General features: G+C 42.9%; 1 pseudogene; it reads left to right on the top strand.

Moving 5' to 3' along the window:
- The first annotated feature begins 314 nt into the window (after positions 1–314).
- Positions 315–1,779, top strand: LOC114082679 (pygopus homolog 1 pseudogene; annotated as a pseudogene).
- The last annotated feature ends 14,394 nt before the right edge of the window (positions 1,780–16,173 follow it).

Here is a 16,173-nt window from a genome sequence, read left to right as displayed (position 1 = left end):
GTTTTCAGTTTGGGGTTTATGAATAAATCTTCCATGAACATACATGTACAATTTTGTGGATAGAGCTTTCATTTATATTGCATACATTTCTAGGTTTGGAACTGCTGGTTCATATTGCAAACATACACATAATTTTATTAAGACCCTGCCACGTTGTTTAAGTGTCTATACCATTTTGCAAAGCAGCAGTGAAACATAAATTTTCCAATTACTCCTAGTCTTGACCACGTATGGTATCATCATCTTAGAATTTTTAGCATTTCTAATGTGTACAGTAGTGCTTCACAGGGGCTTTAATTTGCATTTCCCTGATGATGGCTTTCAATATTTTTCATGTAATTGATGGTGATTTCTCTCTATTTTATTAAGCAATTGTTTAAATCTTCTGCTCACTCCAAGACTTAGGTGATCAGGCCCACATTCCTGCCACCATAAGCTGCACCTCTCAAACTTCAGCACACCAGCAAGGAAAGAAGCTGCTTTTACCTTTCACAGCAAAGAGACTGATCCCCGCAGCCTGGGGTGGGTGGTAGAAGTCATGCCTGGTGTTCTGTAGTGCCAGCAGAACAGGAGAAGGATCCCATTTCTCTGAAGAGAGTTTGAGGTGGCAGTAGTGGACTGGATGGGTTAGGAGGTCCAGTTATACAACTACGAAGCCTACATAAGAAAAAATACAAGACAAATACATAGGAACCCGTTCCTCCATTGTCTGAGTATGTTCCTCCACCAAATCCAAACCCTTGATGATCTAGTGACTGCTAATCCATTTGACGACAACTATAACACTCTTTCCTACACCACAACCTTCATCACATCAGTGTCTCAGCCCTGGTTATCCTGCCTTTGGAAGCTAAATGGCATTCAGAATGTCACCTCATGTTGCCCCCCAAGAATTTCTTCCCAATTTTGTGATCCTTACTCAGGAATCAGCCACATCCATTTCCCCAGAATCCTATGGGCATGGGTTTTAATCCACCTCATGCTGTAAACTTTTGGTCACACAATAATTCAAGTTTGGGAAATCCATTTTATAACAATGTACTAAGAATGTTAACATGCCTAATCGATATTTAGACAAAATCCTCTGAAAGCCTCAGGTTCCTCCACAGAATGCTAGCCAAGAATCAATTCTGATTTGGCATCTAATTTTATTCCTGGGAATAATTCAAAATTTACTTCTCCATTAGAGTCTAATCATTCTTTGTTCTATCCCCAAATACTTTTGGTCAGGCAAAAGCACCACCTCCCAAAACAAGACTTTAGTCAAGGAGGAACCCAAAACACCAATCAAAATTCACCTGATCATCCCCCTCACTTAAATATGGAGGATACAGTGACTCAGAGTAATATTGAATTTAAAAAAAATGTTAAAACAATTCAGTAAATCAAGAAAACAGCCATTTGAGTAGCACTTAAGCTACAAATAACAGCCTTGTAAATGGGACCCAGAATAAGCCAGGACACCTAGAGGAGCAGTAGATGCTTGTACCACCAAAAACTGCTATAAGTGCTGTCTCCATCTAAACTCATGAGCATTCATTCATGTATCCTTGTGGAATTTGTACAAATGGAGTGGCTGATGATCAGGATGCCATCTTATGTGAGGCCTCTCCTCAGAAGTGGTTTCAGAAGACCTGTACTGGAATAACTGAAAGAGTGTATGGCCTCCTACCTGAAGAAGCAGTCTGGGGCTGTGACACCCGTGTGGAAGATGAAGATGTCCAGTTAATGCCCACTAGAGAAACTTTTGGACCACCTTCAGTGGTCAGTAATGCTTAGTCACAGGCATTAACTAAAAGCAAAGTTTTACATCTGTGTATTACAGAGGTTCAGTGATACAGGATTTAATATCTTATATTTTTTGAATGTACTCACAAAAACATTACCTTTCAGTTTTTATTATTATTTCACATCATTACTAGTGCCACTTTTGTTTTGTCTTTGCTCTCTTAAATTGAATGATATATATAGGGGTAAAGAAAAAAAGAATGGGGTCAGTAGTTTTGTGTTTGAAGTGTCCTTAATATACTAGCTTTGCTGTAGACAACTGTCGGGGTTAACAGCACCCTGAAAGAGTAGATTCCTGCTTGGAGGTGTGAACCTACTAGGGAAATTAAAGTCTGAAAGTAATCAATAAGGAAAAAAAGAAAAAAGATATAAAATAGTTCTCAAAACAGGGGCCTGGTGAGTTTTACAGCCCTGGCAGGGACTGGAGTTGAACAAGGAAAAAGGTCCAGAATCTTTATTTAAAGGGAAATACATCAAAAGTTTTCAGTGTGGCAGGATTCTTGGGGAATACAGGATAAAGAAGGGAAAAACAAGTTGTTTGGGGCTAGGGAGGTTATGCCCACCTTTAGGAGCTGCATTTGAATCTAGGGCTGTGAGCTAAGGTAGGGTGTTAGCTTTAATCTGAGCAATCTGCAGTCAGTGGATTCACACCAAGAAAAGCAACCCGTCTGCCTTTTGATGACTCAAATAAACCCGTAATTTAGAATGGCCTCCAATAGATAACACCCCTGACTCGTGGGTTATGGTAACAATGGTTGCCTATATTACTCTTCAAGGACTTGCAGTCCACTTTTCCTGAAAATTCTGCTTCTTCACTTGGGTTGCAGATGTCTGATGAGTGGCTGAACAAGCAAAAAACACTTAGCCTCTCTGTCTACATTCTGTTCCTGTCTCTTTTGTTGCCTTAATATTTGGGTCAGATTCTATTCAGAATTGGACATAGACATCTTGATTGTCTAAGGTATGTTCTGTCCAAAATTAAACACAGGCTTATTCAACATAGACTTGCCTAGCCTTTTCCTCTCCCCACTTCAAGGCTAAAGACACCAACCAACCACCGTGACCAGAAACACCAAACAGTGAAAAGAGATGGCACCCACATTCCTGGAAGATCTTCACCTATTCCCAGAACAGACACAGCTATCCCTCCCCTTTCTTAGCCTATCCCTGTCATTATGCGTGTCCTATATCTGTAACCCATTGGCCCCCTGGAGCCGAGAAGTTCACTCATGAGCAGAGCTCCCTCTTTGCATTATTTGGCGCCTGAATGAAGTCTTCCTTTCTCCCTGGCAACACTCGTCTCTCAAACACTAGACTGTTTCATGGGAGGAGCTTCCAAACCTGTGTTCAGTAACAGTTAACCAGCAAAATAAGGAAGACACGTGCTTGTCTTTTTTTATTCTTTTACTTTCAACTTACCTATGCCCTTATATTTTAAGTGTACCTCTTTTTTTCTTATTACACACAAAGAGCACAATTTTTCATATCTCTGGTTGTATCCATAGTATATTCACACCGATTCATGTCTTCATACCCGTACTTAGATAATAATGATCATCAAATTACACCATCATTAATTACCCCATGCTCCCTCCTTTCCCCTCCCACCCCTTTGACCTATCTAGAGTTTATCAATTCCTCCCATGCTCCCGCTCCCTATCCCACTATGAATCAGCCTCCTTATATCAAAGAAAACATTTGGCATTTGTTTTTTGGGGATTGACTAACTTCACTCAGCATTATCTTCTCTAACTCCATCCATTTACCTGCAAATGCCAAGATTTTATTCTCTTTTATTGCTGAGTAAAATTCCATTGTGTATATACACCACATTTTTTTTTATCAGTTCATCTACTGAAGGGCATCTAGGTTGGCTCCACAGTTTAGCTATTGTGGATTGTGCTGCTATAAACATTGATGTGGCTGTGTCCCTGTATTATGCTGTTTTTAAATCCTTTGGGTATAGTCCTTTGGGTATAGAATAAGGAGAAGGACAGCTGGGTCAAATGATGGTTCCATTCCCAATTTTCCAAGGAATCTCCATACTGCCTTCCATATTGGCTGCACCAATTTGCAATCCCACCAGCAGTGTATGAGTGTACCTTTTCCCCACATCCTCACCAACACTTACTGTTGTTTGTATGCATAATAGCTGCCATTCTGACTGGAGTGAGATGAAATCTTAGAGTGGTTTTGATTTGCATTTCTCTAATTGCTAGTGATGATGAACATTTTTTCATGTATTTGTTGATTGATTGTTTAAGTGTACCTCTTTTTGTCAGGTTGATGGTGGTGAGTTAGGAACAAAGCTGCTTGGTGCGAAAGAAACAGGTCAGGCACTGACAGAACCCCATGTCAATCAGCAGTGTCTGCTGGCCAATCCTGGATCTTAGCCAGCTCCCCCAACCAACTCCAGTGGGACAAGGAACTCCTTTTCTTGTCTCGAGCCCTCCCTTCCTGCCCTAAGCCCAATAAAAATTCCAGTCCCCTTGAGCCACTTTGTGCTTCTTCTCAGACTCTCTTCTTACTCTGCTGGTCTGAGAGTTCTGCCCAGGATCGAACTCTCAATAAAGCCTCCTTCAAAGGCCTTTTAAAATCTGCTTCCTTTTTGTTGCTGCCGCTGCCTGACCTTACCCCTTTAAGCATCATAAACTTTGAAAATCTTTATTTTATAATTGGAGTGTTTAATTCACTTGTGTTTAATATAACTCTTAATACAGCTGGATTTAACTCTGCCGACTTGTTCTCTATTTGTTTTATCTATTTTTTTCTTGGATTAATCAAATAATTTTCAATTCTTCAATTTTTTGCACATTCATTTATTATTTTATATACATTTACTATTATATGGTTACCCTATAGCAGTGATTCTCAAGGTAATTTTCATAGTAATCTGAAAATCATATTTGCCTTTTCCACTCATTTTTTCTCATAAATGTATTTTCTAGAATCTACAGCCATATTGACTGCAAACCCCCATTTGTCTTGATGGGGTGAAAGCAAAACCCACTTCATCAGACCCTTAGAAACTGTAATATCAAGGTTTAAAAATTGGAATAATATAAATGCAATCAGACCATCATGATCTCCACATGGGAAAAATGTTTAGTTGTATCAGAATCCTCTCATGAGCATATGAAAATCTTTCCCAACTCTCTTCAATGAACCTCCTATATGAAGCCTCCCTAATAGGCACTACTGCTTGGCTGCCTCACATTGAATGAGACCACAGGCCAAGGGAGGTGTGTAAGCCCTTCATGTCTCTACCTCCCAACGTTCAAGGCTTCTTACAGTTCTCAACCAAAACATAACATTTTTTTCCCCATGACAAAGGCACAGGAGGTCTGCATGAGTTTACAAAGGGCCAGACTCAGGATAGAATAATATATATCATGTGTGTAATCAGGTACCTAAAACAAGCTTGTCATGGAATCACTAAGAGCAATTTATTCAGACCCTGATACACACTATTGACTCCCTCATTCAACTGTTTACATTGTCTTCCTTTCCAGAAAGAACATTCTGGAAATGTCCAGATTCAATGTCCAGATTCCCATGCAAAATGGAATGTTAATTTTTTCCGTTCCTGTTAATACAATTGTGCACAGGTATGCTTTTACATACCAGATCATTTATGAAAATATCATGCAAGGAAGGCTTTCTTTGTGGACATGAGCAGTTTATTGTGCTATTTTCCCTTTCTTATCATGACCTATGTACAGGTGATGTTTCTCAGTTGTACTGAGGAAGAGGACAAAAATCTCCCTGAAGAATGTATAGAATGCAGGTATATCTCAACTACTATCATTGAAATATCTCAACTTCAATCATTGAAATGCACTTTATTTCCCAAATGTGATTTTAAAAATGTTTTTAGTTGTACATGGACACAATACCTTTAATTTTAATTAATATTTTACTGAGGATCAAACCTCACATATGTGAGGCAAGTGCTCCATCACTGAGTTACAACCCCAAATCCCAGAAGGGATTTTTATGGAAAACTTATTCTCCAGCAAGAATGTTGAATGGTGGAACGAATTGCAGAACCTCTGCACCATGGAATACCACAAAACAATAAAAAAGAATGAGTGGTTGCCACATGCATCAACTGGAATGATTGTAAGCATATTATGCTGAGTGAAAAAAATCAAATCACTTTCAAATGGCAACTATCGCATGATCAGAATTGACTGGCCTTTGTTGGATTCTAGAATAATAAATCCTTGGAATTTTCCAAATAATACAACTGCCATTGTGTATCATAACTGTTTATGCAAACAGGTGGAATCTAATGCAAGAGAGGGAGGTTGTTCATCATAAATACCATTCATGTGAGTAGATGGTTAGAGCTTTGAGCCAGCCCAACCTCAAGGGAGGTGAGGAAGATGGAATCTCTGTCATGGAGTCTCTATTGATTTTAATCAGTCACATCTACATAATGGACACTGAATCTCAGTGGAGAGTCCTGCATGGTGAATACTATGATGGGCCAGTAGAAAGATGTGCTGGAGTCCACAGGGAGAAGGTCCTTGTTAAGATGCTCCTACACCTCCACCTGGATGTCTCTTCATTTGGTTTGCCCTGGTTTGTACCCTTTAGAGCAAAACTTTAGTCATCAGTATTCCATAAGTTCTGTGGATAATTTGGGTGAAGTGCATGAATGACAGGGTCACAAAATTCCCCCAATTAGTAGCCAGGTGGTCAGAAGTGTGGGGCTCCCAGGGATCCCTATAAAACAGCCAGCATCTGAAGTAAAGGCATCCTGGCTGGGGACCCTGCCCTTGGACTTTGGAACCTAAGCTCACTGTGGTGCATACTACCAGAGTTGCGATGCTGTACACAAGTTGGTATTGATACACTCACACACTATATCATTACATAATCACAGAGATGCCAGACAGATTAGCAATTACCAATGTTAAGAAAGAAGTATGGGATTATGAAGGCAGATCTGTGCTTCAAACTGGAGTTCTGTATGTCTGCTGCAGGGTGGTTATGTGAACCCACACATCTGAGAAAATGCAATAGAACTTGCACATACTTTGTACCAATTTAGGGTTTCTAGTTGGGATATTCTTCCATGAATATGTAAGATAAAACTTTCAAAAACATGGAAGTGTACAAGGACCCTCTATTACTGTCATCACAACTTCCTGTGAATGTGTAATTATCTCAAAGTAAGTTTTTTTAAAAAAATTAAATACTAACACACATGACCACAAAAAATAGTTGAGTCATGATTATATATAAGAGCATTTGTTAAGAAGGTCTCACTTCCTGTTAATATCATTCATAGGTAGGCTTTGTTAAATTTGGCTTTGTTGTTAATTCTATAAAATAGACTCTCTTTACAAGAGCATATACTAGTGAATATCAAGTAGAAATAAGGACACCTGGAAATATAATTCACAGATAAAGGCACCTAATACATCACCATTAATTTTCAAGTGAATGTGCTTTAAACATCAACATTACCTTTGTCTAATATTTATAAGCAGCATAATCTGCTGGTAGAGGAATAGGTGGCTTGGATTTCTGCTGTGTTCCAAGGGACTCGAACCACTGGTGCAATTTTAATAAGACCTACTTCTAGCCAGACATGGTGGCACACACTTGTAGTCCCAGTTGCTCAGGAGAATTAGTAGGTCTTATAGGTTTGAGGCCATCCTGGGGAACATAGAGCAAACCTGTCTCAGAATTTATAAGGCTGTGTATGTAGTCAGTGGGAGATGTTCAGCTAGTGTGTGCAAAGTCCTTGGTAGAGGAAAAAAAAAGAAAAATGGAAATCTACTTCCAAGAGGAATGGGGGAAAGTGAAGACGTCTTCAAAGAGTACATGGTCTCAGTCAGAATGGAAAAGAAACTTTTAGTGACACACTGCACTGCATGGTGACAACATTTAATAATTGACTATCTCAAAATTTCTAGAAAATAGGTCTCTAAATATTCTCACCAAAAAGACAAAATGGTGGTGAGGTGACATTATGTAAGTCGACTGATTGACTCTACAATGGACATGTATGTCAGTAATTACACAGTTCCTCATAAAATACCTAAGTTGTTATCAATGTAAAATAAGTAAATAAACCATAGAATAAATGATCTAATTCGCCAGTAGTAAGATACTCAAATCATAAATATACTTAGCTGAATTTTGGCAATTGTCTCATTTTACAAACTGAAATAAAAAATCAGAAACAATCCAAATATGTCACAATACAGTAAGTGCTGAATTATAGTTAAATCCTATGTAGGGTACGCGGATTTAACACATATGCAAGAAAAACTGCAAAGGTTTTGGTATGGTGTGATTAGAGGTATTTTTATTTTTTCTTTAAAATCATCTCCAAGGCCAAAGATGTTGAGTTTTATATAACAGAAATAGCCTTTTCTTGGGCTTGCTGCACACATCTGTATCAGAAAAAGGTGAAAATATATAACACGGATTAAGAAATCTCTCAGGGGAAAAATCTGGAATCCTGAAACTCTACTTCCAACAACCACTTTGGAAAACCTTTTAACAATTTCTGAGTTAACACACACACCGACCATTTGACCCAGCATTCTCACACCCAGATGGTTTTCCCCAGGGCAATGAAAGCATATATGCATATGAAGACTTGTACAAAAATGATCACAGCAATTTAGTTTTTAAGGGACAAAAACTGGAGAAACACAAATGTCCACCCGCAGATGAATGGAGAACCAACTGTCACTTGTATAAGTGACAAGTGACATATGAAACTAAAAATAATTACACTGAATGAATAAGCCCTACAAGAAAGTACATATTAAATAGGTACAGGGACAGAATTATCCACCAGGGACACAGGCCAGATGAGTGGTTGCAAAGGATAGGAGGACGGGAAGTTATTACAAGTGGCCACAGGAACCTAAGTGGATACAAGCATGTGTTCATTTTCATTATTCAGGTGATAGTTTCCAAGATGTTTATTTTTTGTTATTTTTATCCTTTAAACATGTTCAGTACATTGTATGTTAATTATGCCTCAAACTGTCTAAAAATAAACTAGCTCATTTAACCCATACTTACACACCATCCCCACAGCCCAACCCATTTAACATGTTTATATACTGAAGTGCATAACTCAAAAGAGTGTATAAACTCAAAAGAGTGGTCTCAAATAAATAAGATTTTTTAAAAACAAAGCAAAAATAAAACCCCAAGTGAGACAAGGGAGGGTTCTGACCTCCTAAACCAGGGCTCATTTCCTACAAGGTTTGCTTTAGAAAGAGAATCCCTAAGATCCCAGATAACATATCCCCTTCCACTCAGCATATCAATGGGTATGCACACCTATATGAACACACATCTGCACACTCACACAACAGACACACACACACACACACACAAATATACTGTGGGGGACCAAGTGGTATGTAGCAGTGAAACTGGACCCTAGGAAGTGACAAGGGAAAAGGAGGAAGACTCTGGAGGCAGCACCTTCATGGGAGATGAGCAGCTCCTATCCAGGCACCATATCCCAAGCCCATAGCAGGGAAGGAAGAGAGATACCAGGATTTCAGGACTTGGACATCCCTAAGGAAAACCAGGGTATGCCTGGTCTGGGGTCCTGGGCCCACCAGCATGGGCACCTTTCTATAGGAAAAGCTGCCTAGAGTGAAGGTGATTTAGGATGGAAGCCACAGTTTCCTTCCTGACAAAATGTGGAGGTTGCAGTTAGTCACTGCAAGGTCCCAAGGCTCACCAACCTCTATCCAAGGACACAGGTCCTTGGATAATTCTTTCTGCCTCTGGACATCCTTCTGAGCCAGACAACTGTTTGGTGGTTTGGAGACAAAGAACTGGGGAAGGATACGATGTGGCAGAGCACTAACCCACTCATCCTTGAAAAAGTCAAAGACCACCTTGTTGGGCCTCAGCATCTGATGTGGAAGTCGAACCAGACCCTGGCAGTGGCTCTGGTGGAGAAGCCTTGTGAGTAGGGGAAAGGGGAGCTTCTGAGGTCCCTCCTAATGCCCCTGGATCAGTTGTCGTGCTCCTCTATGGCCCTGGCACCTGGTAAGCTAAGGCCTTGAAGTCACTCAAGCAAAGACTTGAGTGGGATCTAGCCCTGCACAGCCCTGGGCTGTGTGTGCCAGAAGGAGAATCAACTGTTCAGGAATTCAAAGTCCAAACTAACGGAGGGAGAAAGGAAGTTACAAGGGCAACCTGTGGGACTGGAGAGGGCCAGGAAGAAGAGGGATGAAGGGACAGATTCTAAGGCCTCCTCAACTATATTATTGACCCACCACTATGTGAAAATGCTACCCCAAACTTAGAGGATGCAACAACAAACATTCATGGTCTCACAGTTTCTGTGGACCAGGAATCCAGAAGGGCGCAGCTGGAGGCTCCTGCCATGTCTCTCAGGAGGCCAGCGCTGTGGTCTCAGCTGAGGTCCTGATATGGCAAGATCAGCTTCCAAGTTGAGTCACAAGATTACTGGCAGAACTCAGGTAGGACAGAGGCCACATTTCTCCTCATCTGTTGCCCTCTCTGTCCTAAAACTCATGACCTTCTCCTTTGGGTGCCACATGAGATAAGAGCAACTTACTCAGAAACCAGGAACAAAGGGAGCCAGAGTGAGGGAGACCCAGAAAGGAATAAACTGAGGAGGAAAGAGCTTGTAGCTATATTTTATAAGCAAATCACGGAAGTGCACACCAGGGGTGAGGGTAGCTGAGAGCTGCTAAGCAGAAGGCCCAGTTTAGGCACTTAGCTCTGAATTTCAATGTAACAGAAGATTCGGAGGGCTACAGAGCATGAAGATAGCTGAATTAATTGATTTCAACCCTCCCACGATGCAGCCAAGGAAAGAAGGACAAAAAGGGAAGCAACCTTCTGAAGGTCATAAGGCAGGAAAACAGACCTACTTTTAGATGTATCCTATGCCACATCCTACACCATCCTTAATTTTATCTCTCATTTTGTGTATTACATACATGTGACAGCAGCCCATAGTGTTATCTCACACATGCCTGAAGACATCACCAGGAAGCAGATGCTAGGATAAACCCCACTGTGCAGGGGGAGATTGGGGAAGGTCTAAAGATATGATGCCTTGTCCAGGGTCACATAAAAGGTCAGGAGGAGGAGCTGGGTCTAAATCCATCTGGATATCCTCACAGCTGAGACCCTAGTCACATCGAGGCATGTCACAGGGATGTGGGTAACAGTGTTGGGGTTGCTGTGTACACATAGGGAAATGTCATGGTGTGGGAGGAAAGCAGACAGTAACTCAGAGAGACATATGTGGACTTATCTGGAGGAGGTGTCAGGTTGGGACACCCAGGACATGACTTCCCTTCCTTGGTGATAAATCCAAACAACTTGGAACCCCATGACCAGGCACCCACATTCTAGCAACACCCTCCTTCCCAGCTCATTTGTTGAAAGACATTTCACAAGTAAAAATGTTCTGCTGATTACTATTCCCTAGAGGTCAAGGCTCTAGGAGGCCCCATAGCCAGAGCTCCCTCTGTGGCTACACAGCCCCTTCTCCAAGCCCAGCCTCAGGATGCCCTGTAGGCACAACATGCTGGAAAGAATGGGATATTGGCTGCGCTCCCATTCCAGTACCTCCGTCCATATGGAAGGAGAAGCCCAAGGCAAACAACAGAGAGCCCAGGTCAAGTAAACCCAAGACAAATCACCACCATGAGCACCCCTGCACCACCTTCCTCTTGAATTTGGGGGGAATAAGGACCTAGGCAGAAGCAGGTGGTGGGACATTGTCAGCCTGGTGTCCTGTTATAGCCATCCCCAGGACAGGGCTGGATGTGGGGAATGTGTGTGTCCAGGATTCATTCTGGTCTCCCAGTGACATCTGTCCTCCCAGGGTAGAAAACTGGCAGACTCAGGTCTGTCACAGAGAATCAGAGGCATTTTGGGGTTCTGTGTACACAAAAGAGATATATATTGAGGCATGAGGAGAATAGGCAGTAGCCCGGAGGGACATATGTAGTCTCATTAGAAGTGGGAAACAGGTTATGGACCCTAAGACATGACTTAACTTCAATGGTGAAAGATGCAAGCAGAACTGGGAACCCCAGTACTCAGGCACCTACATTCTAGCAACAGCCACCACCCCAGGTCACTTGGTGAGACATGTTTGTCAAAGAAGGATGTTAGTTACCTCTTAGGTTCTAGAGGCCAAAGCTGTAGGGCACCCACAACCCAGTAGTCTCTGTAGCTGCATCCCCCGCTACCCCAGGCCTCAGATTCAGGATACCCCTCAGGCAGAACATAGGGAAAAGCATGCTACACTGGTTCACTTGCTATACAAGAAACATCAGGGTTTTCATAAGAAAAAATAGTTAAGAAAGCAACATGTTCTACTGTATCCTGACTTCCCATGGTCATGGCTTCAGGGGGCCCTAAAATGAGAGGTGAACTTTGGCTGTATTCTAACTCTCAAAGACCACAGACTTAGAATGACCGAGACAGATTCCTACAAAGGGTGCTATGTTGAATCTGACTGTGCTGCAGGAACATCAGGGTATTTATGAGGAGTTGAAAATGTGTGATACCAGTCAGCCAAGGGCAGGTGCATCCAGGCCAGTCCACACTGAGTCTCCTGTGCAGCCCCATGCCCTTCCTTCTGAGTGTAGGTAACAGAGACCTAAGGCAGGAGTAGGTGATGGGAGATTGTGACCTGGTGTCTTATCATGGGGGACAGGGCTACCAGGTGGGGAAAGGGTGTGCACAGTGTAAATCCTGGGCCCCCAATGTCATCTCCTGTCCTCCCATAATAGAAGGCTATATGACAAAGGTCTGTATGAGGTGTGGGGAGCAGAGTTCACCAGGGGCAGAATCAGCCTCAACAATAGCCAGGCAGGGTCTTGGGCTTCCTGCCAACTGCCAGGCACTGTCTTTACATACTCTATGCAGGTTGCACTGAGGAGCTGTAGAGTGCAAGACTCAGCTGAGTAACCATTGAAGAGGAGCCAGGGTCTGTCACCGCCAACAGGCACCAGCTCAGCCTCAGGGTGAGTGAGGGTACAGAGAGAACTCCACAGACAGGGCCTAGAGAAGAACAGAGAGGGACATGGAGCACAAAGGACACCTCAACCACCCCCCTGAACATCTTAGGAGATGGTAAGGCCACAGTCCTGCACCCCAAGGAATCTGGGCCTCAACTCCTCATCCATCCCCATACCCTCTGCCCAGCCTAGGCCTTGACCAGATGCACTCACACTGTCCACGTGGAGGCGGAAACATCAGGAAAGCCACATTGTCATACTTTCACTCTACTTCTGTGCATTCTAGATTTCATCTCATTCTCACTCCTGGGTCCAGGTGTCCCTGTGGCAATGGCCTAATTGTCCTTCTACACTCTCTCCAACTCTCAAACATCCAGCCTTTCAGGGCTCTGTGATGACAGTGTGGGTGTCCTCCTATAGAGACCCTGTTGCTAAAGATAAACTTCCATTTAGTCATCTAAAATTTGGGAGGTTTTTCAGTCACTCATGGGGTCATTCTCCAAATGTAGGGAGTTGCCACCTCTCTTTAGGCCTCTCATGCTGTGGCCCAGCCACATTCCTTGAGGTCACTCTCCCTCCTTGGATCCTATCTGGATCATTATCCAGCAGCACAAATTCAAACATGCCAGACTCACATGTGCAACACTGAGGGCACTGATTCCGAGTCCTGCTGGAGTATCTAGAGCCCACTGAGGCAGAGCCTGAAGTGAGGAAGATGGGGGCCAATGAGCATGTGGGGATGGGCTATGGCTGGGCAGAAACAATGAAAAGCAGAAATCATTGGCTGCATGCAGTCTGTGAACCCTTCCCAGAGGTGGCTGTGTGTGGAGCTTTCTCTGAAAGGCAGTGGGAAGTATTTTGTCCCTGGAAGGAATATCGACCATTGGGTGCCCTTTTCTTGAAGCTGCAGGCCACCACTTCCAGCACTTGTGGCAGCTCCAGCTCCATTACCACCTAGAGCACCCGAGGGAGAGTCAGGGCCAGAAACCCTTTCAACAGCACACCAGGGCTGGAGCTCCTAGTGGCTCCACAGCTAGTTCCAGTCCCTGATCTAAATCTTGGACCTGTTTGCTCATATCTCAGAGTGACTCTTCACATTTCTTACCATTTCAATTGTGTTTTTTTATTTTAGAAGTTTATATTATGATTAATTTTATATAAAATTCAGTAAGTGCAGTGAAGTGCAGTTTCAATGTTGTGCAGCCATCACCACTGTCTAGGTCCACAACATTTTCCTCATCTTCTGCCCATAAGCAGTCCCTCCTCGATCCCTTCCTCTAGTCCCAGGTGACCTATTCTGGATTTTTTTTAACCTCAGTACAGTCTGATTTTTGTTTGGCCACATCATATTGAAGGAACTGATTACATGTAGTTTTTGTTCAAAGAGGAAATCCCAGACATCAAAACTCACAGTAAACATTTTCATAACATTGGGGTTGGAACTGCTTTTCTGTGACACAAGTTTCAGAAGTCACAAGAAAAATTACTATCCCTCCTAGGGATATCCTAGGGATACTAGGGCTACTCCAACCTCATGACTCAATTTTCTTACTAGGACAAAGGAGAAACTCTTGCTATTGAAAAGGGAATCATCACATTGGTCAGAAATGTCAGAGACATTCCACCTCCCAACAAACCCACACAAAAGTACAGTTGCTTATGTGGCATTTGTCTCCATCAGACTGACTGGGTACGACCACCACTGATGAGAATGTGGGCAAGGCAGATGCCCTGGCAGATCCCCTGGGAGATGTGGCCAAGGACTCTCCTCTCTCGCAGAACTCATTGTCTTTTTCTTTTAGAACTCTTTGTTCTAAAAGTGTGCACCTTTACCTACCATGGCTAATGCCAAGAATTATTCCATCTGTGGAATTGCACCATTTTTCAAGATTTCTTTGCAAGACTCTCCTTCATAGCACAAGTTGGAACAGCAAGAAACTGGAGCCCTCACTAACATTCAGAAAGAACTTGGATAAATCTGCTACAGAAAATACTGTAAAGCTGGTGCGGTGGGTCTGTCTGTGCCCACAGGGAAAGATGTCCAGGAAATTGTTTCCTGAAAAACAAAACAACAACAACAAAAAAATGATGTATTCATGATGCTGTACTGAGCTTACAACTTTTTAAAATAACATTTATATGATATAAACATGCATACATAATATGTAAATGAATCTGTGTGAGAATGTGAGACAGAGAGACTTATAAGACAGGCCTGAGTAATGATCATCAATGATGCTCTCACGGGCATGAAGTGAAAAGCTTTTATTTCTTCATTAATTGGTATGTCAATATTTTAGAATAAAATATCTTGATTATATAAAAATATATCTATGAATTATCTATTTCCACTCATATACACTGTACATTCTCTGGCTTTTATTATTAAGAACACTTACTTAGAGGTAGGGGAAGGGTGACCACCGACAGAAAAGGCCCAGTGGCCCGCGGCGGGACAGAGCTTCCAATCACTCCTGCAAGGTAGGCGGGCCTGCGACCCACCGGCAGAAGAGGAGCAGCGGCCTGCTGGGAGGCAGAGCCGCCCCCTCCCCCCCGCGCCTGCAAGGTAGTCGGAACTGAGACCACCATCAGAACAGGTCAGACCTGCAACCGAGAGACAGAACAGGCCCAGTGGCCTGAGGAAGGGTAGAGCCGCCCCCCCCCACACGCCTGCAAAGTAGGCGGACCTGCGACCCACTGGCAGTACAGCCCCAGAGGCCTGCAGAGGGGCAGTGCCGCTGCCTGCGCCTGCAAAGTAGGCAGAACTGCGACCACCGACAGAACAAACCTAGCGGCCCGCAGAGGGACAGAGCCGCCGCCCGCGCCTGCAAGGACGGCGGACCTGCTACCGACTGGCAGAGCAGGCCCAGCGGCCTGCCAGCGTGGTAGGCACATTGCCCCAATTGGCGGAGGGGCAGAGCCGCTGCCCGTGCCTGCGAGGGAGACTTTGCAACTATACAAGACCAATATAAATATATAGGGGGAAAATTCAATAGCACAACAGTTTCACCAAGAAGAAAGGAACGCGAACAGTATGAAGAGACAAGGAAAGAAAGGACCACAAGCATTGCAGGTCAACTCAACTTTAGAAGAGGTAATAGCGGCAGCTGATGGAATGTCAGATAAAGAATTCAGGATATACATGCTTCAGATGATCTGGAGTCTCAAGGAAGACATCAGACAGCAAAATCAGACAATGAAAGATCACTTCAACAATGAATTACATAAACAAATCCAAGAAGCAAAAGATCAACTATACAGGGAAATAGAGGTTATAAAAAACAAACAAACAGAAATCCTAGAAATGCAGGAAGCAATAAGCCAACTTAAAAACTCAATTGAGAATACTACCTGCAGAGTAGAACACTTAGAAGAC

The sequence above is a fragment of the Marmota flaviventris genome, chromosome 17, assembly GCF_047511675.1.
Source record: "Marmota flaviventris isolate mMarFla1 chromosome 17, mMarFla1.hap1, whole genome shotgun sequence".
Lineage (NCBI taxonomy): Eukaryota > Metazoa > Chordata > Mammalia > Rodentia > Sciuridae > Marmota > Marmota flaviventris.
The sequence above is the reverse complement of the archived record's forward strand: the minus strand, read 5'-3'. Positions and strand labels throughout refer to the sequence as shown.